General features: G+C 54.8%; 1 protein-coding gene across 10 annotated transcripts in view; it reads left to right on the top strand.

Annotated features, from left to right (window-relative positions):
- SEPTIN9 (septin 9) overlaps positions 1–14,414 on the top strand; it is a 215,495-nt gene that overhangs the window by 183,721 nt on the left and 17,360 nt on the right. The window lies entirely within an intron of this gene.

The raw sequence follows: 14,414 nt of genomic DNA on the forward strand, positions 1-14,414 counted from the left end.
CAGGTGGCCACACACCAAAGCCGCGGGAACGCCGTGGGAAGGGACTCTGGCCAGCACGGCCGGCACAGAGGGAGTTGTTACCAGGGTAGACGAGTGGTGTTACCGGGGTAGACGGGAGCCGTGGCTGCCCCCATGCTGGTCTGGGAGAGAGGAGGGGCCGGACGAAAGGGCAGCAGGCTGGCCATTCATTCATTCATTTATTCACTCATTCACAGCATCTTACTGGGTGCTTCGGACGTGTAATGTTTTGTGGGCAGTGAATGCGACAGACCCCAGACAGCAATCTGAGGGCCACGTGTGTAAGAACTGAGGGACCCAGTGTAGATGAGCTATCCTGGGAAGACAAGAGGGAGTTCTAGGAACAGCATGGAGAAAGGATGGCCCCAGCAGGGAGGACCTCTGTGGGTAGCCTCGTTGGAAGAGCTGAAAGGCAGCCAGGGAGGCTGTGCGTGGATGGAAGCTGAAGAGTAGGTTAGGGGAGTGTGTTTTGTTAACAAAGACTTCAAGCATTTACTGACCAGGCACAACACTATAAATAAATATCTATTTATAAACACTATAAATAGCTTCATAAATAAATATCTCATTTGATGCCCAGCATTCTTATGAGACAGATGTTATTATCCCATTTCACATGTAATAACATTGAGGTGTAGAGTGTTTAAGTTACTTGCTCAGGGTCACACCGCACGTCGGTGGTAGGACAGGATTCTGGAGCCACAGGAATATGGTTTATCCCAGGTGCAATGGAAACCAATCACGGCTTCATGGAGGGAAATGATCAGATTAATAAATTTTCCACAGGCCTCCTGCCGCTTTGAGGAGGAGGGATTGGGGTAGGGACAGTTAATGGTGGTAGCTTAGATTGCAGGTGTCTGTGAGATGTGTTGGGTTAACATTGATGGAAGTTTGGGATGGATGAGTGGATTTGGAGTAATGGAAATGGAGGGCCCAGGCCCGGCCCCTAGAGATCTAGCTGCAATAGCTGTTGGCTGGAGAAGCCGTTCACTTTGATGGAGGATGGGGTGGGAGGCAGGTGGGATGGGAGCTCCAGAGTTCAGCCTGGGGCACGGTCGTTTGGTTCAAGGTGTCTTCAGATGTCGGGGCTTGACAGTGGCAGTGGCTGCAGATAGCCAGGACCCAGCAGAGGGCCTGGCACAGTGGGGCCCAGGGACACGTCTTTGAGTCAGGCTGGCAGTCAAGTGTGAATCTGGACAAAGAAGGTGGCATTGTTGGCATTGAATGTCCAGGGGCTGGGTGAAGTCAGCTAGACTCCGCGGGTGAGGGTGGAGGAGGAGCCAGCAGAGGCTGAAAGAATCGCCAGACACTGGAGGAAGGTCAGCAGAACCATGCACAGAAGCCTGGAGAAGATTTGTGGAAAAGAAGGGCTGGGTGGTCGTCACTCCCTGCAGCTCGGAGGCAAGGGTGACCCCTGTGTGTTTCATTCTTCAGAGGACTGGTGGCTCCGTCTGGTCAGAACCCCAAGTCCAGAGGTGCATCTGAGCTTCATGCCACAGTGCAGGCAGCAGGGGCCACAGTGCAGGCCCGCGGGATCACAGTACGCCTGCTGCTTCCTGGTGTCTCATACCCTGAGCTCAGGGTTGCTTGGATGCCCTGTGCAGCATCCCCCAAGGCAGTGTTCCAGAAAGGATGAAAGTGACTGTCTCGAGGTGTGACCAGGTAGTGGTCTACGCACACTGCTTTTTCCTGGGGAAAGTCTGGGATGAAAGGGTATGTGTGTGTTTCTGAGACTCCTTGGATAGGCAACATCCACCTATCCACCCATCTTTCCACCTACCTGTCTTTCCACCCACCCACCCATCCAACCACCCACTCATCCACTCACCCACCCATCCACTCATCCACCCATCTGTCTATCCACCCATCCACTCATCCACCTATCCACTCATTCACTCTTCCACCTATCCACTCATTCACCCATCTACCCATCCACTCATCCATCCATCCATCCATCCATCCATCCACTCATCCACCTATCCACCCATCCACTCATCCACTCATCTACTCATCCACCCATCCACTCATTCACCCATCTATCCATCCACTCATCCACCCACCCATCCACTCATCATCCATTCACTCACCTACCCATCCACCCATCCACTCATCTATCCATCCACTCACCCACCCATCCACTCACCCATCCATCTACCCATCCACTCATCCATCCATCCACTCACCCACCCATCCATTCACCCATCCATCTACTCATCCACCCATCCACTCGTCTACTCATCCACTCATCCACCAATTCACTCATCCACCCATCTACTCATCCATCCATCCATCCACTCATCCACTCATCCATCCATCTACTCATCCACCCAACCATCCAGTCATTCATCCATTTGCTCATTCATCCACCCACCCATCCATTCACCTGCCTGTTCATCCACCTACCCATCCATTCATCCATCTGTCCATCCACCCACCCACCCACTCACCCATTCATACACCCATACACCCGTCCATTCATCCAACCATCCATCCCCATCCTTACTTCAGAAAGCATTTGAAGTTGCTGGGGTGTGCACTTGGAAAATGCGTCATAAGCTTTCATAAGGCCTCTCTTCGGCTTCCTCACTTCTTTGGTCTTTCTTTCGGACATGCAGGATTCTGAGCAGCTCTTCTGGGAGGTGGGTGCAGTCCAGGTAGGCTGCCTGCAAAGCTAGAACCGAGGGAGCCACATCCAAGGCCTTGTGGGTTCCCAAGGCAATGGCACTGTGGGCCCACTGCTTCCAGACCTCCTCAACTCCCGGGCTCCTGAGCAGGAGGACTCCTGGGGCAGGGCCTGGAGATGGGGAGAGAAAACAACTCCAATCTCCCAACTCTCGTCAGCCCAGGTGGGTGCTACATGGATTGGGGGCACCTGGAGCAGCTGGCCCCTTCACTGCTTTCCCGCACCTTCCCAGCCCCTCTGGCTAGAATCAGACAGTTGCCTGCGTCTTTCTCCCTCCTGAAGGAGTCATTTAGTCAGGCTCCTACTCATGGCCCAGGAATGTGCCCTCCCTGCCTGTCCCCCACCCCCAAGCAGGCCCTGGGGCAGCCTCTGCAGCATCCTCAGGGCCTGATCTGCACAGCAGAAGGGAATTAGGGGAAAGCTTTTTTTTTTCTACCCAGTTCCTGGCAGGGAGCCACCCTGTTGCACCCCAGAGACCCTTGTCTACGTTTTGTTATTTCAGATGATTTCATAAGTTGGGGGAGGTGGAACCCCAGCCCCCCCAGCCCCTGTTGTTGCCTCACTGCCAAGCTCTGCTGTGTATCTGCTGACAGGCCTGCTGATAGCAGAAGGGGCTGGAGAGAGGGAGGCTCTGGGCCCTGCCCTCCCCCACCCCTGCTTAGGGGACATCCCTGATAAGAGGAAATTCCAGCCTGTGACAGATGGCCAGTGTCCACCCACCCACGGGGGAACTTTTCTTTCTCTTTTTAAGTTTGCAGATTTGCCAAGAACTAATGGAATCTCTGTGGTTGGCTGGCCACTGTGGACATGGCCAGAGGGCTGGCACAGGCTGGATCTTGGGGTTGCTTTGGGGTAGGGGCCGCTCCTGCTAGAAGGTTCCCTGGGGTGGGGGAGGCATCAGGGCCATTCCCTGATCCTCCCTCTGCAGTGGATCCACTTCAGGGGCGGGGGCAAGGCAAGAGGGCAGCAGAAAACAGAATATAAAATAGCACCCCCCACACACCGCACCAGAAGTCAGAGGATTCACCTTTGGCCTGCCCTCCCTGCAGCCTGAGTTCTGAGAGTGGCTCTTTAGGAAGTGAATGGCGATGGTTTGCAGGTCAGAGCTTGCTCTGGCCCAAGATTGATGTCTCAATAGGCCATGGAGCCTGGGTGAAAAAACTCAGGCTAGGGAGGTGGCGGGTTGCAAATCAAAGAACAGAGGAGGGCCTCTTCCAGAAAGGGGCGGGTGGTGTGGGGAGCCCTTGGACCTTGTCCAAATTTGACTTTACCGACTGGGGCCAATTGAAACCGTGCTGGCAGAAAGGCAGAGCTGCTTGAGATTCCTTCCTCCACAATAGAAGAGAGGTTTGCTTGAAAAGGTTTGGCGAGGGAAAAGCTGGAGGAACCTTGGCCGGCATTAAAAGTGGGGACCCCTGCCCCCCCTGCCTTGGGGGCACCTGGGGCCCCTGAATGAATGAAAGAGGAGGCTGGATAGAGACAGACTCACACCACCTGTCCTTTCCAGGTCCTGCAAAGGAGCACACAGGGTTCTTGTTGGCTCTTCCACCTTGTTGCTCCCCAAGAAGGAGAGAGCACTGACAGGGGAACCGTAAAGCTGTGGCTTTGTTTAAGCCCCATCGTGGAAACCGGAAAGAGCTCCAGCTCGGAGAAAAATGCAGCTCTTTGCCTTTGCAAATCCGTGTCTTTCTCTGGGAGGCCAGAGCCATTGTGCTCAATTTCTAAGCAGGATTTCAGAGTTTCTCAGGAGGGGAAGGCAGAGTCTCAGATTTCCGGCATCCCAGGTCCTAAGCAGACTTTGAGGAGACGCTTCTTGCCCCATACAAAGTGTGAAGTGTAATTGGATTTGGAGTTAGTTAACAAATTAGATGAGCTGTGTGCATTTTGAAAATTCAGTCCTTGATCCCCCACCCACACACTTTTGCACAATTTGGTCATTTATATTCAGTGTTTCCATCTTTAGAAGAGAACAGGAAGTCCCCAGTGACATTTATGGAGTGTTTGTAGTAGCTTGGGTAGGTTAATAGGAACACAATGCAGTGAAAAGCGGAGTTGAGATGGGAAAATATCCTGTTTTCACCCCAGGGATGACATTCCTCAACGTCTCTGTCCACCCCCTCTGGAGTCCACTGTCCGTGAACAGCAACTTGTTCTCACTTGGGGGTTCTTCCTGCTGGAGCTCAGGGATGGAGGCCAGCTGGCCTCAGTCTTCTCCTCTTACCTCTTTGTTTCTCAGACTAATCTTCTACCTTGAATAATTTTTTTAACCTGCCCTCCCTCTTCTCTAGCTGTAGAACTCAGAACTTTGTGTGTGTGGTCGAAAGTTTAGAGAGTGCTGAAGGTAATGCTGAGATAACCCTATTAAATTCTGTAAGTTCTCATCACACCAAGTTCTTTTTTTTATTCTCATTTTATAGGGATGGGGTCTCGCTACATTGCCCAGGCTGGTCTTGAACTCCTGGGCTCAAATGATCCTCCCGCCTCAGCCTCCCAGAGTGCCAAGTTATTGTTTTTAATTGGGATCCACTGGCCTAGGGATTCTTTGATGGACCCTCCAAAATGCGTGCATGTCTGTCTGTCTGTCTTCAATGTATACTTTTCTAGGGAGAGTCTTTACTTTTCACCAGATTCTAAAAGAGGTTTGTGGCACACACATGTCCTGTACTATTGTACAGGACAATTCAGATTGTGAATTCCTTACATGTTAAAGACTGCTTCAGATCGGCCCGGAAGTCTTTGCTAATAAACATTTAAATAAACGAACTTGAAATTCCCATGTGCCACCGCTGTTTTCATTCTGACTGTTCTCAAGCCTATAGTGTCATCTGTTTGTTACTGTGAAGTAGACACTCAATAAATGCTTGTCAAATGAATCAGTGTTGTGGTCTTGGTCCACTGGAACCCCGGGATCATCGTCTACCATTATTGTCTATAGTTTCTTTACCATCTTGTTCCAGAGCAGTTCTTTCTCTGAGGTCTGCCCACCTCTGCACGTGTGTCCAGTTTCCAGCCCTGTTGCCTTATCATTCTCTTTCCTTTACCTGCATTTCCTGAACTATTAATAGTTAACAATAGCTTCTCCCTCAACCCACTCACTCATACCTGAAGTGAAAAGTCATCGTTGAGGCCTCTGTGGATTTTGTCAGCCCAACCTGGGGCGGCCTTCTGGAGGTGGAGTTTTCAGATGAGGGATGGACATTTTGGTGTCTGCTGGGTAGATCCACCTGGGAGCTTTGGCAGGGGCCCCGGGGCAGCTCCGTCTCTTCATTTTGGCTGTGGGACCCCTGGTGCACTAGGGTTCCTCAAGTAAGCATCTGTGTCCTGGGAGAGCCATAGGCCTGAGAGGGCCCCTGGAATCTGGGACCCCCAGCCCGGCCCAGTAGCTGGTACGATCACCTTTCTTGCAAGGAAGTTATGGAAACTAAAACGCTCATGGGCTTTGATAGGCCTGGAGTGGCTCTAAGCCCTGGGAAGAGCCCTGGCAACTTTCCCCGACTGGCGGGTGGAATCTTCTCCTGGCAGTTCAGGGCTCTGCCTCCAACTCCCTGGGGGAGAGCAACTGAGGGAGGAGCTGGAGGCCAAGGCCTAGTGCTGAGCTGCCCACACCACAGTTGGCACCTTCTGGGTCCTGGCTGCAGGAAGCCCATACTTCTCCAGCCTTTCCATGGTGCCCAAAGACCTGGCCTCGGGAGGGGGTCAGCAGCCCGTGGCTCACCTACCTGGCTTCAAATCCTGGCTCTACCGCTTACTCGCTTTGCGACCCTCACGATTGACAAAAGTCCTCTTGCCCTGTTTCCTTATCTGTGAAATGGGACGGTATCAGTGACTACTTTATAGGAATGTGTGATGATCCATGAGTTATAATAATTCCTGAGCAGCGTTTAGAGTAACACCTGGGACTGGGTGCCGTGGCTTATGTCTATAATCCCAGCACTTTGGGAGACCAAGGTGGCAGGATCGCTTGAGGCCAGGAGTTCGAAACCAGCCTGACCAACATTAGTGAGACCCACTCTCTAAAAAAAAATTAGAGTAACGCCTGGCACAGAGAGCCCCAGTAAACCTCGACAGCTCTGATGAGCTTTGCTTCTTCATTTGTTCATATTCATTCACCAGACTTTTTGCCGGGGCTTTGCCGTGAGCCCTACGGTGCTCTGAAGAAAGCCGGGCCGGAGTGAGCGTGATTGATGGATGAGGTGTCTGGCTTCACAAACCCTACGTGGGGGGGTCATGGTGAGAGGAAACCGCACACATCATTATTCAGTTACCATCGTGGGGAGACTGCCTGGACGCAGAGGGCAGGCTCTGTGTGGGAGCAGGGAAGGTAAGCCCTGGTTTCGAGGCAGGGCTTCCCCAGGATTCAGCAGGGATCTGAAGGACTTTGCAGGCACCCAGGGAGGTAGGAGAGGAAGAGGGAGCAGCCCTGGCTGGACCCTGTCCCCCTAGCATTGCCTGCATCAGGGACTCACTCACCTTTAAGAAGCCCCTTTGTGGGGGACAGGGAGCATCTGTTAATTGATAGGACCTGAAGTCCTCCAGGAGCTCAAGGGTTCTGGGAAGGCCTGCAGGTGGCGGTAGGGCTGCCGCAGGAGTGGTGGCCCCAGGGTCTGGATTCCGGGGAGCCTGTAGAGGGAGGGCAGCTTGAGGCTGCTCCTGTGTGTGTTGTTATGAGGCAAAGTAAGGAGAGTGCTGGGCCCACGCTGGGCCGGGGTGGATGGAGGCAAGGAAGTGTTCCCCAGGGCAAGGGCACCAGCTGCAGTTGCCGGCAGCTTTCTCCTGGACACGGGCCTGGAAGGCTGACAGGGTGTGGTGAGTGCCACTGGCTCCACTGCTGTGGCCTGGTCAGTGGCTTCACAGGCCTCCGTGGGCAGGAGGAGGATGACTTTGCATTCAGCTTGGCCACCATTGGCAGTGACTGACGAGGTGTGTGGGGATGTGGCCATTTCAGTCCATGCTCTGAGAGCCAGGCGTGGGTTGGATTTGGGGAAGATGGGAATGGCATTGACTTGACTTCAGAGCTTTGTCCTGGGGTGCAGGCCCGGCTGTGACATGGGTACCAGGTGGCTGTCCCCTGAAGCTGGGAACAGCATTGGGCCGTGGCTCAGGGTCCCTTGCCCCAGCGACACCATCTCTGCATTTGGCCAGCAAGGCTGATGGGACGTGTGTGGACATTTCTGGGTCGTAGACCAGGCAGCGTGACACACAGGGAGGGGTGGGCAGAGAAGGGCGGCCCCTGGGTCTTGGTTTCCAAGTCGGGCTTTGCAAGCCTGCTGTGTCAAGCCTCTCCCTCGGCACCGGGCCAGGTGGGCCAAGGTCAGCCCTGGGGCTGTGATGAATGTGAGTGCCTCTAAATTGTGCCACATCCAATAGCTGCCTCCTCTCTAGGCAGTGTCTCCCAGCCAGATATCCTACAGCCCCCATCCCAGCCACAGACAGTGATCCGATTCCCTCATCCTTGGCAGGCCCCTGCGCTTGTCACCAAACGCAGACATTGGCAGAGGGTGCTGGCTCAAGGCTGAGTGGATTACAGCCCTTTCATCCCTGCCTTAGACCCACCCGCAGCTCTGGAGAAAAGATGGCCCAGTGGATGCCGGCGGGGAGGAGGGAGCTGGTCCCCAAGATGGGCAGATGTAGGGGCAGTCCCCATCACAGGACCAGTGACCCACTGCCACCAGTGCCAGTGAATGGCAGAGGGGCCCTGGCTCAAGGCCTGGGTTCACAATGGGAACCTGCAGAGAAACCGTCAAGGTCTCCTGCCACCTCACACCTCCGGCTGGCTGCCACCCCAGAAACGTCCTTGCTGCAAGAAGATGGGGGGCTTGTCTGACGGGGGGCTTGTCTGGGGCACAGTCTGGCAACACCAACTTGAGGAACTCAGGCCTAAGTGTTGGCATCTGGGCCTCAACTGTCCTCTGAGCTGTAAAGCTGGCTCCTGGGCACTTGTGGAAAACATTGGACTCTTTTCTTTATTTTATTTTACTTTACGTTCTGGGATACACGTGCAGAACGCGCAGGTTTGTTACATAGGAATACATGTGCCATGGTGGTTTGTTGCACCCACTGGACTCTTCAGTCCATCTCCACTAGAAATGACTGCCTTCTTTCCCTCCTTCCCTCCCTCCCTCCTCCCCTCCTTTTTTCCTTCCTTCCCTCCTTCCTTTCCCCTCCCTCCCTCCCTTCTTTCCTTTCCTCTCCCTTCCTCATGGGGATATAATTTCCATATTACACCATCCGCCGATTCAGAAAGCACAGTTGAGTGGCATTTTTTCACAGCCTTCTATAAGCATCACCTCTAATTCCAGAATGTTTTCCTCACCCCAAAAGGAAACGCCATCCTCGTTACACAGTCACTCCCCTTCCCCCAGCCCCTGGAAGTCACCAGTCTGCTCTTTGTCCCTATAGATGTACTTACTCTGAACGTTTCATATAAATAGAACCATAAAAGATGTGACCTTTTGTGCTTGGTTTCTTGCAGTTGGAATGTTTTCAGAGTTCATCTCTGTTGGAGCATGCTCGTGCCTTTTTATGGCTGAGTCATAGTCCACTGTGCGGACTCACCACGGTGGGTTCCTCCATGCATCTGTTGGCGGATGTGTTAGTTATTTCTGTAGCGGGTGTGTTGTGCTACCCAGGGGCTGCACTAGGAGCTGGGATATCACTGAGCAAGCCACAGCCTTGGGCACCCGGGAGCTCGCAGAGCAGGAGCTGGGAGGGAGGTCAGGAGGTGCTGGCCTGTTTCCCAGGGTGGAGAGACTTGGAAAAGGTCATTTGAAACCAGAACCAGAACCAGAGCCCCAGGCCCCTGACTCTCAGCCGTGGAGCCAGGAGGGAAGCTCTGCATTTTGCTTTGACTGTGGGGTGACCTGTCAGTTACTGTCCAAATCAGAACCTTTCTGAGAGTCAACGTGGGTAGTGGTGATAATTAGTCTGGATACCCGAAAGAATGGAAAGCAGGGACCCAGATAGATCCTTGCACACCCGTGTTGGTAGCAGGGCGAGGCCTGGAAGTGCAGTGGGGATCCCAACGGGGCAGCTGCCGTCGTGCTGGAGCCCGCGGTCCATGGAGGGGACACAGGTGTTAACCACATATCACAAGCAGGAATGTGAAATTTCAGGGTAGTCAAATTCAGTGAAGGCCTTGTGCTGGCCTGGCCACTTATAGTGGCATTTCAGGAAAAAAATCACTCTGTGGACCTCAGTTTCTCATTAGTAAAGAGTACGTTGGACTGGAATTCTGTACCATCCAGTATAGTTGCCGTTTATGAAATGTGGCTATTTAAATTTAAATAAAAATAAATAAAAATTCCCTTCCTCAGTTGGACTAGCTCAGTGTCCAGTGCTCAGAAGTCCCTTGTGAACGCGTTGTGGCAATTCCTCAAAAAACTAAAACAAGAACCACCATACCATCCCATAATTCCACTTCTGGGTATGGATTCAAGAGAATGCACAGCGTCTTAAAGAGCTAGAGGTATTTGTACACCCACATTCATAGCGGCTCTGTTCACAGTAGCCAATGGGTAGAAACAACCCGCATGCCTGTGGTCAAATGAATGGAGAGATCAAAAGTAGAGCAGGCTGGGTGCGGTGGCCCATGCCTATAATCCCAGCACTTTGGGAGGCCGAGGCAGGTGGATCATCTGAGGTCAGGAGTTCGAGACCAGCCTGACCAACATGGAGAAACCCCATCTCTACTAAAAATACAAAATTAGCCAGGCGTGGTGGCGCGTGCCTGTAATCCCAGTTACTCCAGAGGCTGAGGCAGGAGAATCGCTTGAACCCGGGAGGCAGAGGTTTCGGTGAGCCGAGATTGCGCCATTGCACTCCAGCCTGGACAACAAGAGCAAAACTCCGGATCAAAAATAAATAAATAAATAAATAGGCCGGGTGCGGTGGCTCAAGCCTGTAATCCCAGCACTTTGGGAGGCCGAGACGGGCGGATCACGAGGTCAGGAGATTGAGACCATCCTGGCTAACACGGCGAAACGCCGTCTCTACTAAAAAATACAAAAAAACTAGCCGGGCGAGGTGGCAGGCACCTGTAGTCCCAGCTACTCTGGAGGCTGAGGCAGGAGAATGGCGTGAACCCAGGAGGCGGAGCTTGCAGTGAGCCGAGATCGCGCCACTGCACTCCAGCCTGGGCGACAGAGTGAGACTCCGTCTCGAAAAAAAAAAAAATTAAATACATAAATAAAAAAATAAAGGGTGGAACATACAAGGAATTTGACTCAGCCATAAAGAGGAAGTTGTGATACCTGTGACAGCACGAGTGAACCTTTAGGGTATTACACTAAGTGAAATAATTTGGTCACAAAAAGGCAACCCTGTAGGATCCACTTATACGAGGTCCCTAGAGTAGTCAGATTCAGAGAAACAGCAGAATGGAGCTTGCCAGAGGCTCGGGGGATGGGGCTGGGGAGTTGTTTAATGAGGACAGTTTGTTTTACAAGATGAAAAAGTTCTGGAGATTGGTTACACAACATTGTGAATGTACTTAACACCACTGGACTGCACACTTCAAAAAAGTGACCGTGGTAAATGTTATGGCAATTAAAAGGAAAAGTCACGTGGCCAGCAGCTACCACGCTGAGCTGCGCAGGCCTTGGACAGTGTCGTGGTCACAGACAATGGAGTGGCTGGTCTTTACCATTCTTTCCAGCCGCCCGAGCACCATGGGGTCCAGGGGCCAGGCCCCTGGTGGCTTTCTGTGGAAATCAAAGTTTTAGTTCACGAAAGTGTCTCTGGGTGTGGGGTGTCTGCTTCTCCCACTTGGGGTTCCTGAAGGCAGACCCCAGAGCTCACCTGGCCAGGTAGGAGAGCGAGGCGGGCTTTGGCATTGCTCTCTCTCTGCCTGCCTGTGGGCCAGCTGGGGCCTGCAAGGCCGCCTGTCGAGGGAGGGGGTCGCAGGAATGGCTCTCACCTGTGCAGAAGGCCAGCCACTGCCCTACGTCAATGGCAAAGATGGGGCTCGGCGGTGTTTTATGATTATTTCTCAAGCAGGGCCCCTGGCGGGCAGGATGTTTGGTTTGACTTTCTGCAGAGTGCTGGTGCCTGGGGAGGGGCCCAGCTGCAGCAGAGGCCGCCCCTCTCTCGCTCTGGGCCCCAGGGTCGTTGGGGGTGAGGAAGGAGAGTTCAGGGGGCAGCACCTCCCCCCAGGCCTTGCTGGGGAGGGTTGAAGGATGCTGGGGGGAGGTGGGGGTGGGTAGGGACTGGTCTCAGTCCCGGGCAAAATGACTCTCAGACCCACAGGCAGATGGAAGCAATTTTCGGTCACGTGGGTCGGGGCTGAACTGCTGCCCCACAAGGCAAGGCCCCATGTCTGGCTCCAGGAAGCGGCCCCGAAGCCACATGGTCCGGGGCCAGATGCAGGCTGTGTCTTTGTTTATTTAAAGGTTCTGAAAGCCCAGGGGAGAGTATTTCTGAAAGGGGAGCAGAAGCAGGAGCAAAGCCCCAAAGGCTTCCAGGCTGCATGGCCTGGGGGTGGGGGCACGTGGGGGCACAGAAAGAGGAGATCTGGCCTCCAGGTCTGCCTGGGGGTATTGCTGTCAGCAGTGGAGCTGTGTGGACCCCCTTGGCGGTTCCCAACAAGGAATGATATTGTTCCTTTGTTCCCCCTGTTCCATAAGATAGGAATTCCTGCGCCCCGTGGAGGCTGAGAAGACAGGGAGGTGCTTGTGAGGATAAACCAGGCCCCAGTTTCTGGCTTCCAGAGTCTTTTCCTCTCTCACCTCTGATGCCTCAGGCCTGGGGAGTCTCCCTCCGACACCCTCTGACCGCTCCAGTGAAATAGGCTGAGGGGGATGGCTGGAGGCGTCTGGGGACGGGGGTGCAGCCAGGTGGGGGTGCTCAGTGAGCATTTTTTGAGTTCGGTTCTTGCCCAGCAAGTGGAAGGGCAGTTGAACTGAAGTCTCCCCTGGCCCCTCCTGGCCTGGAAGCCTGCCTCCCGCCTTCTGGGCAGGGTGAGGAGTGGGCGTGGGCCGCCTGCCCGTCACCGGGGATGTGCCCCCTGCAGCCTCCCACGCTGTGGCCCTGGCTCCCACGCCGGCTCCACTCCCCTGTGGCTGTCCCTGGTGGGTGCCCACCCTTCCCAGGGAAAAGCCACTGCCCTTCCCGAGGGCTGGCAGGAGAGGCCCTGCCTGGGAGCACGCTGTGTGGTCCCTGTCTTAGCGCAGGATGCCTGAGGCCAGATCCTCCTTGGGAGGCAGGATGGGGCGAAAGTCTCCCGGCAGGCAGAGCAGGGCCCAAGCGGGGAGGGGGCCCAGAACAGCAGCAGCCCAGCCTGCTTGGGAGCTGAGGGCCACCAAGGGCAGCTCCTGCCTGTGGGGACTAGCGGAGGCACCGCCTCTGTGACCAGCGAGTTGTCTGCACCCACGCGCATGCACCAGTGAGTGTGGCGAGTCTGCGGTGCGCTGGGACCTGGCCCGTGTGCCCTCCAGCCAGCCCTGGTGGGAACCAGCCCCATCCTGGGAACCCCTGGAACTCCGCTGCGTGGGAGGATCCAGGTCTTTGGCAGGTGCCTTCTGGGCGCCCGCCCCCAGCCCCAGGCCTCTGACCCATGTGTGGAGTCTTAACAGCAGCTAAGGCAAGGCCGTCGAAGGGACCTACAGACAGAAGAGGCTTGAGTGATTTCGGGAAGTTCAGCCCCACGTGCCCCACAGACCTGAGAGTAAAACTTGGTCCTGGCCTGTGGGTGTGCAGCCCGCGGGTGCTGGCCAGGCAGACAAGACGGCCGCCTGGGTCAGTCCCGGGGGAGGCAGAGGTGGACTGGGCGCCCCCTCCCCTCTATGCACCCAGGGGCAGCTCTGCACCCAGGTACCCGCCCTGCACCCAGCACTTTTCCTTCCCTCAGGACTACTGGCTCGTGGTATGGGATTGAACACACAACTCCATGGGGACGTACGCTGGTTCTATCCCCCTTTCTTGCAAGACCATCCATGGAGACATGGGAGGTGGGGACAGATGCTGGTTCCATCCCCCTTTCTTACAAGACCGTCCATGGGGACGTGGGAGGCGGGGACAGAGGCCGGTTCTATCCCCCTTTCTTACAAGACCGTCGTCTATGGGGACGTGGGAGGCGGGGATGGATGCCGGTTCTATCCCCCTTTCTTACAAGACCGTCCATGGGGACATGGGAGGCGGGGACGGACGCCGGTTCTATTCCCCTTTCTTACAAGCCCGTCCATGGGGACGTGGGAGGCAGGGACAGACGCTGGTTCTATCCCGCTTTCTTACAAGACTGTCCCTCCTGCGTCTTGGCTCCCGGGTCGGCCTCTAAGGCCTTTGAGTGGCAGCAGGTTTATCTGAGTGGAGGTGAAGGAGAGGGCCAGGTCCACCTGGGTGGCTGGAGGCCGTGTGGAGGCCGGAAGAGGAGAGCGCCCTACACCCTTGTCTGAGCAGCCCTCCAGGGTATAGAGACAGGAGTTTAGGGTCAGCCCTGCCTTAGAGCGGAGGGGGCCCCCAGGTTGGCACAACTCCTAGAAGAGGAGATGGAAAAGCCTGGCCTTGGGAGTCTGGGGATGGAGCTTTGCTGGGGAGGCAGCATGGCTGCAGGATGGTAGCTTTTTAGAGGACACCATGGCCAGGGGCATCCACCCTGGGGAATTCTCAGGGGTCTCCTGGGCAAGTCGCTTCGCCTTTCTGAGCCTCAGTGCCTCAGTTTCTCCATCCAAGGCTGGGTGTGACATCCACCTGGCAGGTGCCTGTGTGTGAGGCCCTGTCT

Source organism: Macaca nemestrina, chromosome 17 (genome assembly GCF_043159975.1).
Source record: "Macaca nemestrina isolate mMacNem1 chromosome 17, mMacNem.hap1, whole genome shotgun sequence".
Lineage (NCBI taxonomy): Eukaryota > Metazoa > Chordata > Mammalia > Primates > Cercopithecidae > Macaca > Macaca nemestrina.